The sequence below is a fragment of the Adiantum capillus-veneris genome, chromosome 4, assembly GCF_014529385.1.
Source record: "Adiantum capillus-veneris isolate H3 chromosome 4, ASM1452938v2, whole genome shotgun sequence".
Classification (NCBI taxonomy): domain Eukaryota; kingdom Viridiplantae; phylum Streptophyta; class Polypodiopsida; order Polypodiales; family Pteridaceae; genus Adiantum; species Adiantum capillus-veneris.
Genome location: NC_140934.1, coordinates 15311304 through 15328768, shown reverse-complemented (window position 1 = coordinate 15328768; position 17465 = coordinate 15311304).

The following is a 17465-nucleotide window of genomic DNA, read 5'->3' as shown; positions in this document are numbered from 1 at the left end:
AATCAGGTCATGTCAGGGATGACATGAATTTGCAGAGGGGGAGTGTTGACCCATGGGTCAACAATACGACATAACTCACTTTTTGTACCAAAGTCTTAGTTTCTACTGAGAGTTATGGAATGATGCGGATTATGGTTAAAAAAATCATTTTTAATGAGTAACTATTCTGGATACAGAAGACGGGGGTGTGATGGAACTTCGAGATTATAAATACAAAGCCATTTGACCCAATGAACTCTATTTGTGGTTTAACCTATGGTGACCTTAATATATAAGGTACCTAGGTCATTCTGTAAGGAGAACTTTATCTTAATCAAAGTTTTGAGCTGTAGTCGACTGTGTGTGAGAGAGAAAGAGAGAGAGAGCGTGAGCTTCATCCTGAAGCCACTCCTTGCTCGCTCCTCGCATTGGAGATCCGACTGCACCATTGTGATAGGCTTGAAGAGAGCTATGCAACAACCCCAAGCACTCCACGTGAACACACACTACTACATCTACAAGCTATTTGTGGTCGTAAGTGTATCAAATGATGTCTGTTTTTGCGTGCAAATAGTCATTAGTATAGTGGTGGCATAAGCTACACATAGGTACTTTTGAAATTTTGCTCTTTCTTTATACACGTTTTTTGTAGATGGGTTTGTTGTGACAATTTTGAGTGTAGAGGCTTTGGGACAGGTGTATCCTAGTGAGGGGATGGTGTTCCTTAAGTTTCGTACAATTCTAGTATGGTTTAGTGAGTTTTTTGTGTGTATGTGGGTTGGGTGGTGTAGTTGAGAGCAGTGAGATTCTTGATTGTGGTCTAGTTTGCCCTCTAAAGTGTTGTATGTGTGGGATGGTCTCAGGCCTGACAAGCTAAAGAGATCGCCTCCATGCGCCTATCATTTCATTTGTGTACTTGATTGACGTTATGTTTATCCAGGTAGTGTTGCATGCACTTTATAGGTGGTGTGATTCGCTCCCGCAACACTTCCATTGGTTGTACTGGACTTTAGATGCACCAAAATTTTCATGAAATCCCAAGAATGTTGTGGCCTTCATCCCACCAATAGAAGATTTTCTAGGGACATTATTTCCACCAGATGACGTTTTGGGGTCTGACTCAGCGACAACATTCCCCCCATGAAGTCCAATATCAGGCAATACCCTCTCAATGCTTTTTATGGCACTTTCTCTGGTTGTAGTCTCCATGAAAACCCTATGTACATGTGCACAATTTTCTCAATGATTCTACAAAGTGCATGTAGTGTGTAGAGGTGGACATTTCTAAGGGGAATATGTAAAACAACTTCAAAGTTTGGATCTTTAGAGTGTCTATCTGGAGCTTTGTTCCAGTTAGCAAGATTCAACTACTTTGTTGCACCCATGCAATAGATACAAGGGCTTTTGGCATTGGCACGCCTTGACACATTGTACATACACTTTAGTGTCGTTAGGTCCCCCCCCATGTGCCATTCCACCTTGTACCTACCAAAGCCCTCAACATTCAGCTCTTCCCCAGCCTGTTGAACTTTGATTATAGCAGGGATACTAGTCTGGTGGAATACCCAATTCAACACATTGAAATCTTCACTATGAACCTCAAAAGTACCCAACCACCAAATGTTCTTCTTTGACCACACTAAAATTTTTTATGGTTTTCTTTCACTTTTGTGGTATGAAGAGCTCTATTCATGAGGGTTATTGATACTCTCTAAAGATTTCTACCCTTAGCAATTTCACTCTCATCTAATTTGATGAAAAAAATGGCTTGCTCATTCACCTCACTATGTTGAAGATCATAGAATTTTATCATAGCCCTCTGCAAAGTTCTTAAGTCAAAGAGCAGGTTGTTGAAAGAGTTAAACTTGAGGTCTTTCTTCTTACCAGGATATATGTTATTGATGTGGAAAGGCTCTCCAAGCATCTATTGATGTGGAAAGGCTCTCCAAGCATCTATATGACCTTGGAACTAATTCTCAGCCTGGCTTGTTGAACAATTGATGGCTTCGGAAGCAAGGACCCCCTTACAGTTGATTGCTTTAGTTTTCTATTGATGAGCTTGAATAGCTTTCAGTAACCTACCCTACCGATTTTGACTTTGTCCAAAGTGCCTTGTGTTAAGTATGGAGCCTAATTTACCCTTGTAATTTTCTATGGTAAAAGCGCACATTTGTAAGGCCCCCATTATGAGGAGAAGCCATCGTACGTGAAGGAAAATCACTCACCAGAAACCAAAATTTTCACGGCCAAAAATCAGGGGCAGACTTTTTTTCCCCTCACCGGAATATTATGGCCGGACGGCGACCGGAAAGTGGTCGAAAAACAACCGTCGGCTGGCCGGTGGTCGGAAGTCAATGGCCGGTGGCCGGTGGCCGAATTCAAAAGCGGACTTGTCTTCTCAAGGGCAGCCACACATGGGCGGATTGAAGGGTCCGATTTGGACTTATCTACACAAGGGCGGCTACACATGGCTCCCTGTCATGAGAGAGGGCAGCCCTTTTGCCCTATAAAAGGAGGCCATTTCTACACACATTTCATAGTGTGAAGTTGATGCAACAAGGTGAGTGTGTGGTGGTGAGAGTGAAGCAAGGCGGGAGCTCCATTAAGGATATAATCCCTTTGTAAACTTCTTGTTTTGAAGTACTAAAGTCATTGAGTGGCTGCTTTCCTATGGACGTAGCCCACATTGGGTGAACCACGTATATTGTGTGTACTCTCTCTCTCTCTCTCTCTACTCTACTCTATAATCTCGTGTATGTAAATCTATCTCTCTCCATTAAATAATCTACTCAATTATCTATTTAGCTACGTCTTATTTCCTAACACCTTGAACTTCATCTTGTACAAAGTAGAGCTTTGCAAAAAACCCATTGATGCATTTCTACCTAGCAACCCTAAATCTCCTTTCATTCAATAGGTTGCCAACAAGAACAGGTGGAATCACTTCACAAAATGATTGTGAAGCACCTCTCATGTTTCCTTGTGAGCAGTCTGGCTGAACCAAGGACCTGCAGTAAACACGAGGAAAGACTATAGCCCCCAACGATACCAACTTGGAAAACAAATATCAATTTGAAAAAAAACAAAGGCAATTTTACCTCAATGCTTTGATTCTTCTACTATAGCCTCCACCTCCTTGCTTGAGACTCTCAATATTCTTCAACTTCCTTTGTCTTTGTCTAAGTCCAAGCTCTATCTTCTTTCTTCTGAATGTATCCAGTAATGGAGATTCTTTACCTTTTCCTTACTTTCTTGAAGCTGATGATTAAGAGACTCCTTGAATTGTAGAAGCAAATGGTTTTCCACCTTAAGAATGTCCCTCTCTGTTGCAAGGTTTTGTGTCTAGCCTAATAGCCCTTTCATACCATTTCCTACAAATCTCATCAATGAAGATCAATTGAAGAATGGTGGGGTGCATTTGGTGATGGGGTCTATGGGATATAATCTACCATCTGTCCATAGATCAATGTGCTTCTTTTGTTCTAATCTCAATGCTTCTATGGTAGAAGGAGGAGATTCACAAAGCCTATTTCTTTTTTGCATAGGGGAATATTCCAACTCGACATGGAGATGATAGATACCTCTTTTAACAGGATTCATGGAGATGTGGGAAAGATGATGATTTGGATATGGTGCAGGGAAAGATGTAGAGAAAAGATATAATGAATAGAGGGAAATTTGAAGGTTGGACCAAAAGAGAAAAACGGTGCATTGGGAGGTACAATTTTGGGGAAAGAGATACATTCCCAAGAGATTTGAAAATGACACTACATGTCGTGCCCCAAAAAGTAACATCCCGTGCACCCAATAAAAATATAAAGGTTTCCCCGTAATTTTGAGATTTAACATTCCTTGTTCAATTTTTTTAAAATGAAATTAACACCCCGCGAACGCACGTTATATAAGGAGGTACTGAACGGAACCCCCCAAATATCCGCCTAGGACAGGCCAGCCAACGGGGGGATCACTAGTAGTCCAATCCAAGGGTTCATGTTATGAATGTGGAGGTGACCATTGGGCAAGAGAGCGTCCCCATAAAGGTCAACGAATGAAGATTTTTGGATTTTGTGGTGGGTGTAGAAGAGATCACTTGATTCAAAATTGTGCAAATAACCCTGATAATCCGGGGAAGGCAACTGTTAATGTCATTGGAATTTTACCATGCACGAGCGGACTGGAGTCTGAGTCATCAAATCCAGTCAAAGTGGTGACTAGAGCTCAAGCTTTGAAAGCGGCAAAAAATCAGCTTGTCGTGGACGATTTGAAACTTCTCGAACAAATCGAATTTGAAAACAGATCATTCAGAATTCAAAGAAAATCATGGAAATCCAAATGGGACAAAATGGAAGCAAAGAAAGTAAAGGAAAAAAGAGCTTTGTAGACAAAATTGAACCAAACAAATGAACAGCTTAAATGTGAGCAAGAGAGCAAGAAAAATTCAAAAGGGTTTGAAGAGTCGAAGACTGACTCTGGCAGATCGATCTTGGTGGAAAAAGTGAAGGAACAATTAGACGCTATGATGCAAGCCTACAAGGAAAGACTCAATAACAATCAAACTTTGTAATAAAGATAATTGACTTATCCGCATTTCGAATACAAAACCAAAAGAATGGAGATGTGTAAAAGACTCACAGAAACTGCTCAAGCCATGCTATATCCTGAGGGTCCAAAAACTCCTGAGCCTGTAATGCATGAGTGGGGTAAAGAAAACACAAGAACACAGCAGGAGGAAACCAATATGTACGGAAGACATAAAATCCAAGGGTTCTGTGACTATTATGAAAGGGATCATTTTCTCATAAATTGTTCTCAGAATCCGAATAATAATATCAAATCTGTGAAAACAAATAAGGAGGAGCCGAGGACTAATGGAATTGTCGCTAACGCAACAGATGAGGGTAAATCTTTGGAGATGCAGCCAATTTCGGAAGTAGAAAAACTGTGGCCACAGTCACTATGGAAAACAATCAATCACCAAAAAGACAAAAGTGCCACATTGGTATCAACACAAATCCCTAAAATAAACATGGACCATGAGATCTATCTGGAAGATATTTAGTCATTGTGTGGAGATGCAGAAATGGAGATTTTTGTACAGAGTAAACAAGCGAGTTAAGAACCTTACCGTCCTTTGTAGGGAAATATTAGACAAAATCTAAGGTAAGAAATGTGCCATCACAATGGAAATAAATTCCACGGGTGATGGATACAAAGAGCTTGCATGATCTCTTGTCTTCTCCTATAAGCTACACAATCACTCTTGTGGAACTTCTAAAAATCAAACCATATTTGTGGGGGCAAATGAGCAAAAACCTGGACAAGATGGGATTAAAGATCCATCTAAAAGATGACCTCATAGAAGAAATTAAGAAAAAAATCATCCTAAGAAACCAAAAGCGGAACCTATACTAGTGAATAAGATAAGCGATTATTTGTGAAGGGGAAGAAGGAAACATCACCTTACCCTTGGAATACAAAGGAGTGAAGATGACAGCAATACTTGATAGTGGAGCCGAAATAGCTATTGCTACAAAAGGGATCTGACAAAAATGGGAAAGGCCATCTCTCAGGAAAATGTGCATGAAACTACAATTAGCCAATGGGTATGTGGAAAGACCCTTGGGAATGTTGGAACAAGTGATAGTATCCTCATGCGAAATTGAATACAAACATACTTTGCGGCAGTATATTTTGAAAAGGCAATAATTTTGAAGTTATTTTGGGGCGACCCTTTATGCGTCAACTCAAGATGGTTCAAAACTGGGGCTATGACCATCTCTATTTACAGCACAATGGAGTCATAACCAAGGTAAACACCAAGAACCATAGTTGTAAACCAACCCTTGATAGAAGACTTTTGGTTGGTTAGTTAAGGACGCTCACATTTGGATGTGTGGAGTTCTAGAATACCGGAGTCTTAGAAGGGAGGATTGCATCTTAGAGCGTTCAATAGAAGACGATCACTACATGAAGAAACCATTTCCAGAGGAGTTATTTGAACCCTTTGGATGGGAGTAGATACTGACGATTCTAGATATTTGCGTAAATGAGGTGACAAATACTATGTTTTGCAACCAAGATGGTTACAATATAATACCCTTTCTAATGGTATCCGATGTCCTAGAAACCAAAACATTTTGGAAACGACTAAGACGGTACAGACAAGCAATTGTAAACGGATAGTGAATGAAGTTTCTATACGAGATCTTTCACACAATGATGAGGATGAATACCATGATTTAAGGGATGATGAATTAGGGAACAATGGGAAAGACAAACACTCAAGTGGTTTTGAAAACAAAAATGCAAGAAAACAAGATGAGCCGATATTCTATGAGTTTCTTGACCAAAAGACATGGAGACAAAGGAGATATTAGATGAGATGAACTAAGAAACAACAAAACAAAGTTGAGAAACCAATGCCAAAGATGCTTGTAGGAGAAGATGATTGTGTGTGAGACAAAATCACCAGAAAACCTTTGAAGTTGACAAGTTTTTGGGAAAAAGAAACATAGCAAAAAATAATTGAAAGGCAAAATACTATAAAACCACCAATGTCAAAAACTAAATGCAAAAGTGACTACTAGAAGTTAAAACAAACATTGAAGGAGATTTGGACTACAAAAGTGAAAAGTGAGGGGAATTCTAACTCAAAAAAATTCAATACACCCTCTTATTACCAAAAATACACAATTCAAGACCGACATATTGTGGTAGAGCAACCAATGTGAGAGCCTAAGGAACTGGGAACATCATAAGATGGGCCTAAAAATCCAAAGAAGATTGATTTGTAAGAACCAGAAAAAGAATCGAAACCAACTTATACCTACAGACCTTACCGAGGAAGAGGAACAAATAGTGATAGCTATTGTCAAACAATATAAAGATGTATTTGCCTGGTCTTATAAAAATCTGAAAGGGATGGATCCTAGTATTTTTCAACACATGATACCACTTAAGAGTGATGCTAAACCATGTCAACAACATCCTTACACTTACAATGAAACATTTGATGTGTGTATCTATGACATGTGTCAAAGCAAGGGACTTGACGTACACTGTGTGTGAGCCACAAATGGCTCACAGCACACAACCAGACTAATCTAGCAAGCTCAAGAGAGCAAGGGTGTGTCACTCACCGCCCTACACTAGCCTTCGTGGAGGATTCCTCATCGTGAAGAAGAGAGAGCTACCGTCGTGCCGCGCTCAATCGCCTCGTTGTCGTCGTGCGGTTGCAATGCTCAATCACCTACACTCTCTCTCTCTCTCTCTCTCTCTCTCTCTCTCTCTCTCACGCATACACATACACACACAAGGAGATGAAGAAGAAGATGGAGATGGAGCAAGAGCACTCTTCAATTGCACAAATGAGAGAATGAGTGATTTTTAGATTTAAGTGACTTTTATATGAGCTCACCGTTCACACTTGGGCACCCATGCTTAGCCAACTAACCCTTGAATGTTCCAGTTAGGGTGCGCCTCTCATCAACAATCACTCTTACGCTTTTCCTATTGGACTGATAAGCCCGGCCCATGAATACTAGAAGCAGACGCTGGTGGTTAACATGCCCCCCTTCTTGATGTAGATTTCATCCTCGGAATATAAGAGTGCAGCATCGGGATCCACGATAGGAGTACTTTTATCATTAAAAAAAACAACATTGTGAAAGCTCAAAGGCAGCATGTGCAGGCATGCAATAAGTGAGATGCATACATGATATTCTAGGAAATACAAAAAAATATTTATAAATTGTAACATTGTCAACTAGAACAAGCGTAGTACCTGAATAAAATGCAATTGAGTTAAGGTCTATTAGGTTGACTCTAAGAGAAGTACACAAGAGCTAGGGCTAAAGTAAGTACTACATTGACCAACGTTAATTAAAAAATGTCAACTAAAGAGTAGTTAACCTTAGGAATGCTCGTCAGGGTCTAAACACTAGTGATTTTGTCATTTATACCACTTAAAGTGTGATGAACATAAAATACAAGGAAGTTTGTGCTATTTGGTTTCTCTCATTTTTTTTCTCTCATTTTTTTGTTGTTGTCATAGTTACTACAAGTCGTTGCAAGACTCGAGGTCTCAAATACCAGCAGCTGGGAGACTCAAGGTCTCAAATACTAGCTTAACACATGGACTTCCACAAAAATAGTCACACTTAGGTGAAATAAACTCAGAGAGAACTATATCCTCATAGCTTAAAACATTACTAAAGTTACTACAATTAGACTATTTAGGAATTAAATTCAGCAATTAAGTGGCGTAGTTTAGCCTAAGATCTTGATACCTATTTAAAGCCAACTAATAGACTAAACTCAAAGAGAAGAACAAGGTACTAGAAGTTTGAAAAAATTATAGCATCTAAATTGGCAATGTCACAACTTCTTAAACTTTATGTATTGTTAGAAACTCAAATGACAAGATGCAAACATGTAACTGTGGAGAGCATAGATAAAAGGACGTAGTACACCTGATATAATGGAGAACATCCATTGTAACATGTAAACATGCATTGTCGTTGTCCTTTGATGGAATCCTTATGTAGTCACAAACTGCACAATAGTCACCACCAAACATCCACCTTCCAGAGGCACATCAGTGGGAAAAAAGAATTTTGTTAATCACTAAACTCTAAAATAGAAACACTCCTATCGTACTAATCCTACCTACCCTCCATCGCTCAAGTGATGAGAATCAAAGTAAGTGGAGGTTGGAGAGCTCGGTCAGTAGCTCTAAGGCTAAACCGCCATTCTCATCATCAAGGTAGATGTAATCCTCTTCAATAAGGCCATGTGTCTCGTCTGTCCAATCACCATTATCGTCCTTGTCCTCGTCTACTTCCGTGCAGAATAGTATTAGGAATGTCACGAGATGTGCATACTCAGCCTGGGCAAAAGGGTTTAAACTTGGGCAATTGGGTGAACTTCTTCGATAGAATAGGGATCCGTCGTAGTCAAGAGGTGGACTAGCCACTCTAACTCCACAACATTTCTCTCACAAGCGAGTGTTTCAACCGAATCCCATTCAGAGGAAATATGAGGATAACATAAATGCATTACTTGGGGACAAGTAAAAAGAATATTCATAAGAATCAGCCATATCTGTGAACAAAAATAGAGGATGGTTAGGTGTGACATAGGTTTCTATTTTAGTGTACCTGATGTGACATGTGTAGGTCTGGGTCAATGATTTTGGCTAGTATTGTGCACACTTGTTTGCTAATTGCTCTTGCTCTTTACTTTTTTTTATAAAAAAAAACTAGGATGGTTAGTTACTATATATCTATATATATACAATCCCTAAAATCAAAAAGCTCAAGGATCAGGGAAAGAAGGATAAGAGGGAAATAATTCAATAGGCTGACGTGAATGAAGACTCCCCCCTTCCTTGAGTATATGATACTTTAAAAGGATGTCATCACCTTTTGGAACCATTTATTCCAATTGGTAATAGGTGAGGATTTTAGCCAATAGTTTGCTATTACCTTGGGTGCCTCATCAAGTTGCAAGGGTGGTAAGGTACTCTCCCATGAATAAACTTGAAGTAGTACATCAGGTAATAATTGTACAATGCGAGGTGTCGAATCTTTTGTAGCTTCATGGAGACTGCCTATGGTAGGTGAAGGTTGTTAGAAGCTTTTACCTCTATGGATGCATTACATGAGGAGCTAGAAATCTTCATGGAACTCGCCCTTTCTTGAGCTAAGCCAAATAGATCGGTTTTGCCTTGGAACCCAAACTAGCTCTTGATTTCGAGTGTTATTCCTTGAGCCGTGGAGCCATGAGTTGGTTTCTGCGTCATGATACTCCCGGTCTCCCAATCGATATTACATTTGACTACAGACATCCATTTGCACCACAGGTTTATATTACCCTCCATATTACCAACATGCATGACCAAAAAGCTTTGAATCAAGGTTCCATTGTCGTAAATAACACGAGTGTGTAGGATTCCAAAAATAGTGGTCTTCTTCTTATTGACACCGTTGACTTGGATGGTGCTTGTGGATAGGGGTGGTTTTTCCTAGCTGACACCAAACTCCATAGGATAACAAATTTTGTTGAGCTCGTGTATCAAATAATGTGTTATATAGTACTCTCCCATAGAAGCTGCTTAGTTCAATTGGATATCGTAGAGGTGGCTCAGATTCCAATGAATCATCATTAGTGTCTTCAAAAAATGCTTTCGTGATTCCCGAATTAGCCTCTCGTTGGCATCTAAGACGTTGTCTTTCTCGAGCCTCAACTCTTGCTTGGATCTTTTTAAGCTCTTCCCCTATATAATTAAGCCATTCTACTGTAGATTTCTTTTCATTTATTCTAGCACGTACATTTGCCCGATATCGTCGTCTCTTATATCTCTTACTCTTCTTGTCTAATTTTTTATAACGGCCGATCTCTAGTAAAGAGTCATTACTAGATGAATCGCTACTTGTGTCTTCTGCTCCCTGGGATAGATTGTCATCGAGGGTGCCACTGGGCTTTGAATGGTTTGTCCCCACATTTGCACTAAGATTCAACTCAGATTCTTTGTCCTCATAGTCAATTTCAATTGATGATTCTGACCCCAAATCGTGTGGGCTATAGTCTTGTGAGACGCTATTGGTTCCAATACCAATCAAACCTTCATCTTATAGGTCATCAGAAGCTATATGCATGGATTCTAGCAAACTTAAGGGAACGAGTAGTGGCATTTCATCCCCCTCGGGTGTTACCCAGGTCGGCCCGCTATTTTCCTAAGTGTCTATGGTTGCTGCTAAGTGGACCCAATCCACATTGTCAGGCTCAGTCATCCCAGGTAGTACATCCATATAAGGAGAATATTCTCCAACATCAGTGTCCACTTTACATGTGTAACAATATTGCAATGGGGCCGAGTGAACTGTGATGTTAGATCTATGATCAATTATAAATCTGTTTCCTAGAGGATGTGGTCGACCAATTATAAGATCCACTCGAATGATAGAATCTTGGAACTGCAAGTAGACATGGTTTTTAGACAAGTCATGCACCTTTTTCTCTTCCCTCATGAAAGGACATCCTAAGATCATCTCAAATGCCATAGTGTGCTTGGAGAAATCCATAACAATGAAGGTATTTCTTATTTTATGTCCAAAAACCTTGATCTTGAGATCTTCTAGCATCTCAATGGGTTTAACAATAGACCCATTGGCCATCTTTACTACTATGGTTGTGGTCCCAAGGTGAGGTCTTCCCATAGTTTCCCAGCAACTTTTAGTCACAATGCTAACCCCAGTGCCACCATCAAGGATTCCCTTCACAGTTAACCCCTTGATAGTGATTGGAATGGTTGCATTGGATTCATCGCCCTCAAAGTATTGTCCCAACTTGTTAACATGTATTTCTACAATAGGGCTCTCATCTAGGTTGGGTTGTGGATCTAAGTGTTCCTCCTCTATTGGCATCTCCCTAACTCCATCCATCTGTGCAAATTGTGGTAGCCCGACCTTCAGTTCTCCATTGAGGAAAGCTTGAAAGGTGGCAAGGGTGTTGTTTGAACAACATTTTGGGCCCTAAGAACCATGTGTTGTGATGTTTGTTCAAGAGGTGGGGCCGACATCAATGCAGGCACTCGAGGTGTGTCTGTCCATGCTAAGGTTCGTCTATTGGCCATCGCACGCTTAAATACTATGCAATCCTTAGCTTGATGACCATACCTCCCATAGGCATTGCAATTCCCATTGAATTTTACACTAAAAGTAGGGCATTCACTGGTACTATGCGGACCATAGCATACTGAGCACCATTGTTGCTCCCTTCTTGGATACATATGATTGTTTTGTGGAGCATGATTGTCTCTAAGACTCTCTTGAATGGCCTTGGTGAGATCTATTAAAGTCATCTCAAATATCTTTGGCTCCTTAGCAATAGGCTTTAGGGTCATTGGCTAATGTCTCGATGCTTGGGAGCTAGTAGATTTAGGCTCAACAGACACTCTTTCTCCTTGAATCATTAATTATCCTCCAATTGGATCGCATTGGTGGCGACTGCTTCCCAAGTGGTGATACCTCTAATGACTAGGCCATTGTAGATATCCTCATGCCATAATCCGCTAATGAATCTATCAAGCAATTGGTTATTATTGAAGCACTCATCTGGATTACAACAAGAATTCAAATGCTTCAAGCGACTAATAAAGTCTCTCACCGACTCTCCTTCGTCTTGTTGGGCTTTCTGGAGTTGAGAGGCTACACCCCAAAGCACTCCCTCTTGTATGTATTCTTTCAAGACAGTCTTCTAAGAGTAGGGTAAATTGTTTTTTTCTTCCACCCTTAGGGTTCTATACCAATCCCAGCCTTCCCACTTAAGGTTAGGCTTAAAGCATTACTTTTATGCAGGTCATTGTGTTCTCCTAGAGAATCGCATATTTGTTCAAACACTTCAATATGCTTTCTCACATCCCCGTCTCCACTAATTTTTTGTGTGAGCTTGGCTATTTGTAATGCCTTAATTCTAGGCTCTCTATCCGGCGTGTTACGCATATTCTCAGCAATAGATTGACCAAAAGCTTGAGCAAATGTCGCCAAGTCACCTAAGTGAGCAGGCACCATGGGTGAAGGTGCTCTAGAGACTACATGTGGAGTAGGTATTGGCATTGGGCTTGGCGCATAGGGGCTACATGAGTACGTTGACCCACATGTGTATACAATTGGTACACACTTGTAGGTACTGTTGATGCATTGAGCTACCATGTAGTGGTGCTTTACTAACAAATGAGGTCCATGGCATGTTTCTTAGCATGCCTATCATTGGGATAAGCATGGTAACCGTGGTGTCATCAAGGGAAAGATGAGCTAGATTCAAAAAAGTAAAACTACTACTTGTAAGTTCAAACTGTACTGAAACTCCACGCGACACAATATATGAAGGGTCCATTGGACTCATTGAAGGAGTTTCCATCTGTGATAGTGTCGTTGTCTGGCCTTGCCCGTATCCAAGAATCTCATAAGGCCCGTTGAAGGAATGTTAATCCCTCGGTTTTGTCTCTCCAATTGGATGATGCTATGAATGGCATTGCAAACCATCTGTTGCCGCTCCTCTAGACTTGTGGTACTAGTAGATGTACAATTTCTAAACGACCTATATGGTATGTGTAACCCGTGTACAGGTCAGTCAAGGTTTTAGTTTGTAGGTCATATTCCCAATTTTTGTTGAGAAAAAACCCTTCTAGGCCCGACGTACTAGAGGTTTCCCTTCAGGTGAAAACCTTGTTTTTCCCCATAGTTTGACCTTTATTTTGATTGCTCGATTGCTATGCTTGTTGTCCCAGGGGTCTTTCCCTTCATGGCTCGATATTGTTCTAGGAAACTCTCCATTTTCCTCTGTTAAGTATGAGCCTGATTTACCCCTTGCAATTTTCTGTGTTAAAAACGCACATTTGTAAGGCCCCCTTTATGGGGAGAAGCCTTCGTGCGTAAAGAAAAATAACTCACCGCCGAAATATTCCTTTTCGCCAAAATATTATGGAAGATGCAGATTCAAGACTATCTCTTCCAAAAGGACCTCTATTTGTTGCCACTAGGTGGTCTTGCGAAGAAGCGCTCAACAATGACAAATGAAGCATGGATTTTCCTTGATCGAAAGGCACTGGGAACAATCCGGTTAAGTTTCGCATCAACAGTGGCCTTCAATGTTTTGGAGATGAAGACCACGAAGGATTTGATAAAGTCACTTGACGACTTCTACGAGAGACCATCGGCATCTAATAAGGTATTTCTTATGAAACGCTTGTTCAATCTAAAGATGGCAGAGAATGGTTCAGTTGTTGCAGAACACATAAATGACTTTAACACAAACATAAGTCAACTTAGATCGGTGAAAATCAATTTCGATGATGAAGTGCGAGCTCTTCTTATACTATCCTCTCTACCGGATAGTTGGGACAGCCTTGTGATGGCTGTGAGTAATTCTATTTCTGGCACAAATACTCTTAAGTTTGATGATGTTGTGGGTGTTCTCCTAAGTGAGGAAATACGAAGGATAAGCACATAAGAATCATCAAGTGATGCAATATCAGTGGAAACAAGAGGAAGTCCTAAAGAGAGGTTCAGAAACCAAAAGGGTCGTGATCGCTCAAGACGGAGCAAGTCACACACAAAGTCAGTTCTTGAATGTTGGAACTGCAGCAAGAAGGGCCACGTCAAGAAGGATTGCTGGTCCAAGAAGAAGAAGGAGACTGAGTCTGAAGACAACAAGCCAACATCGGAGGCCAATGTGGTAGGTAAAGTAGAGCAAGATGCTCTAATTCTCTCATTAGAAACAATGTGTCTAATTCTTGGATAGTAGATTCCGGGGCTTCATTCCATGCGACACCACACGAGCAAAATTTTTAAGATTACAGCAAGGGTAATTTTGGATATGTATACTTGGGAGATGATAAAGCTTGTGAGATTGTCGGCAAAGGTACAAATTCTGTCAAAATTGCTAATAGAAATGAATGGAAGCTTAAAGATGTTAGGCATGTTCCTTCTCTTTGAAAAAAATTGATCTCTACAGGACAATTGGACGATGACGGTCACAACATTGCATTTGGAAATAAACGGTGGAAGATCTCAAAGGGATCTTTGGTGGTTGCCAAGGGAGAAAAGGTTGGTACACTTTACTTGTGTACTATCAGCACGAAACCTTCAGCTTGTGCAGCAACTATAAAAGTTGACAATGCAGTGTGGCACTACCGGCTTGGGCATATGAGTGCCAAAGGAATGCAAATCCTTCAAACAAAGAAGCTTCTACCAGGTTTAAAAGAAGTGGACTTAGAGTTCTGTAAAGATTGTGTTTATGGTAAACAAAAGAGAGTAAAATTTCAAAAATCAAGAAATGAAAGAAAAAATAAAAAACTTGAGTTGGTTCATTCTGATGTTTGGGGTCCTGCAAGTACACCATCACTTAGTGGCTCATTGTACCATGTAACATGCATAGACGATGCGACTAGAAAAACATGGGTTTATGTCATGAAGAATAAGTCCGATGTATTTTCCATATTTCAAAGGTGGAAAGCCTTTGTGGAGAATGAAACACGTACCAAGGTTAAATGCCTCAAATCCGACAATGGAGGCGAATATTGCAGCCAATCTTTTGAAAGCTTTTATGCTAGCAACGGCATTCGGAGGCAAAGGACAACCCCAAGGACACCTCAACAAAATGGGATTTCGGAAAGGATAAATAGAACAATCATGGAGCGAGCACGAAACATGCGGCTATATGCAGGCCTACCGCTTGAGCTTTAGGCGGAAGCTGTAAGTACATGTGTGTACTTAATCAACCAGTCACCCTCAAAGCCATTGGATGGAGGAGTTCCAAAAGAGGCATGGATAGGTAAACCGGTGAATTATGCATTTCTCAAAGTGTTTGAGTGTGAGGCTTTCATGCACATAGATAGAAGCCTAAGATCAAAGCTAGATGCAAAATCTAAAAGGTGTTTCTTCATTGGCTATGGAGAAGGTGACTTTGGGTATCGCCTATGGAATCCTGAAGATGGTAAAATCTTAAGGAGTAGGGATGTAATTTTTAACGAACAAAATATGTACAAAGATTACTTGGAAAGAAAACAAACAAAAGAAACAAATGATGAGTACATGGAGCTTGAGGACGGTGAAGACTCAAGGACTGCAAACGGTGACAATGTGTAACAATGTCAACCAAATGAGGAGCCTCAACCTATTCTCCAAAGATCTGCAAGACCAAGTACTGGAATCATACAAAGAAGCTATGCAACACGAATCCAAAGAAGAATGGACGAAGAGCATGCAAGTGGACATGGACTCATTACATCGCAACCAAACATGGGAGTTGGTTGAGTTGCCTAAAGGTAAGCGGGCACTTCAAAACAAATGGGTGTACAAGCTGAAGGAAGAAGAAGGTGGGAAGAAAAGGTCAATTCTAGGCTTGTGGTAAAAGGGTTTTCTCAAAAGAAAGGTATTGACTTCAATGAAATATTTTCTCCTGTTGTAAAAATGAACTCAATTAGGCTTGTCTTAAGCCTTGTGGTTGCTCATAGTCTAAATCTTGAGCAAATGGATGTATATACGACATTCCCTCACGGTGACTTAGAGGAGTAAATTTACATGCTTCAACCAAAGGGGTATGAAGTAAAAGGTAAGGAGAAAATGGTTTGCAGATTAAAGAAAATTTTGTATAGTTTAAAGCAAGCATCAAGATATGGTACTTAAAGTTTGATTGATGGATGTTAGATCATGGATTCAGAAGATGCAACTCAGATCATTGCGTCTACACGAAGAATTTGGGAGACGAGAAGTTCATCATCCTTATGTTGTATGTTGATGACATGCTGATTGCAAGTGCTAACATGCAGGACATCAAAGACATTAAAGAGGACCTGTCTAAATCTTTTTCAATGAAAGATTTAGGTGCTGCAAAGAGGATACTTGGTATGAAGATGTCAAGGGAAAGGACAAAGAAGACAATAAAGCTATCTCAAGAGGATTACATCAAGAAGGTACTAGAAAGGTTTGCAATGCAAAATGCAAAAACGGTTTCTACACCTTTGACTGGTCACTTTAAACTAACCAAGGATATGTGTCCAAAGACACAAGAGGAGATAGACTATATGTCTAAAGTTCCATATGTTGCAGTGGTAGGTTCTCTTATGTATGCTATGGTCTGGACAAGGCCAGACATTGCACATGCAGTGGGAGTTGTAAGTAGGTTCATGGACAACCCAGGTAAAGAGCACTGACAAGCTGTGAAGTGGATACTTAGGTATTTAAAAGGGACAACAACAAATGATTTGTATTTTGGAGGAACTGATATTTTTCTAGAAGGGTATGCTGATGCAGATATGGCAGGTGACAAAGATACTCGAAGGAGCACTACTGGCTATGTCTTCACGGTTGGAGGGACAACAGTAAGCTGGGCTTCAAAGCTGTAGAAAGTGGTCTCACTTTCTACCACGGAAGCAGAGTATGTAGCAATGATGGAGGCAAGCAAAGAAATTTTGTGGCTTCACAGATTCTTAGAAGACCTTGGATTCAAACAAGACAATTGTGTTTTGTATAGTGATAGCCAAAGCGCTATCCATCTTGCAAAGAACTCAACCTTTTATTCAAGGACAAAGCACATTGAGGTGAGATATCACTTCATACGCACTCTTTTGGAAGAGGGACAGCTAAAGCCAGGAAAGGTGCATACAAGTGAAAATCCGCAGACATGTTTACAAAGGCGGTCAACAAGGAGAATTTGAGCTTTTCCTCATCTTCAATCGGCATGCAAGGATAAGAAGCCAGGATAGAAAGCCACAGGTTTGGTTTGGAGATCAGTCTCCAAGTGGGAGATTGTTAAGTATGGAGTCTGATTTACCCCTTGCAATTTTCTTAGTTCAAAACGCACATTTGTAAGGCCCCCATTATGAGAAGAAGCCATCGTGCGTGAAGAAAAAGAACTCGCCGAAAAATAAAATCACTCGCCGGAAATCAAAAATTTCACGCCGTCAGAATATTCCTTTTCGT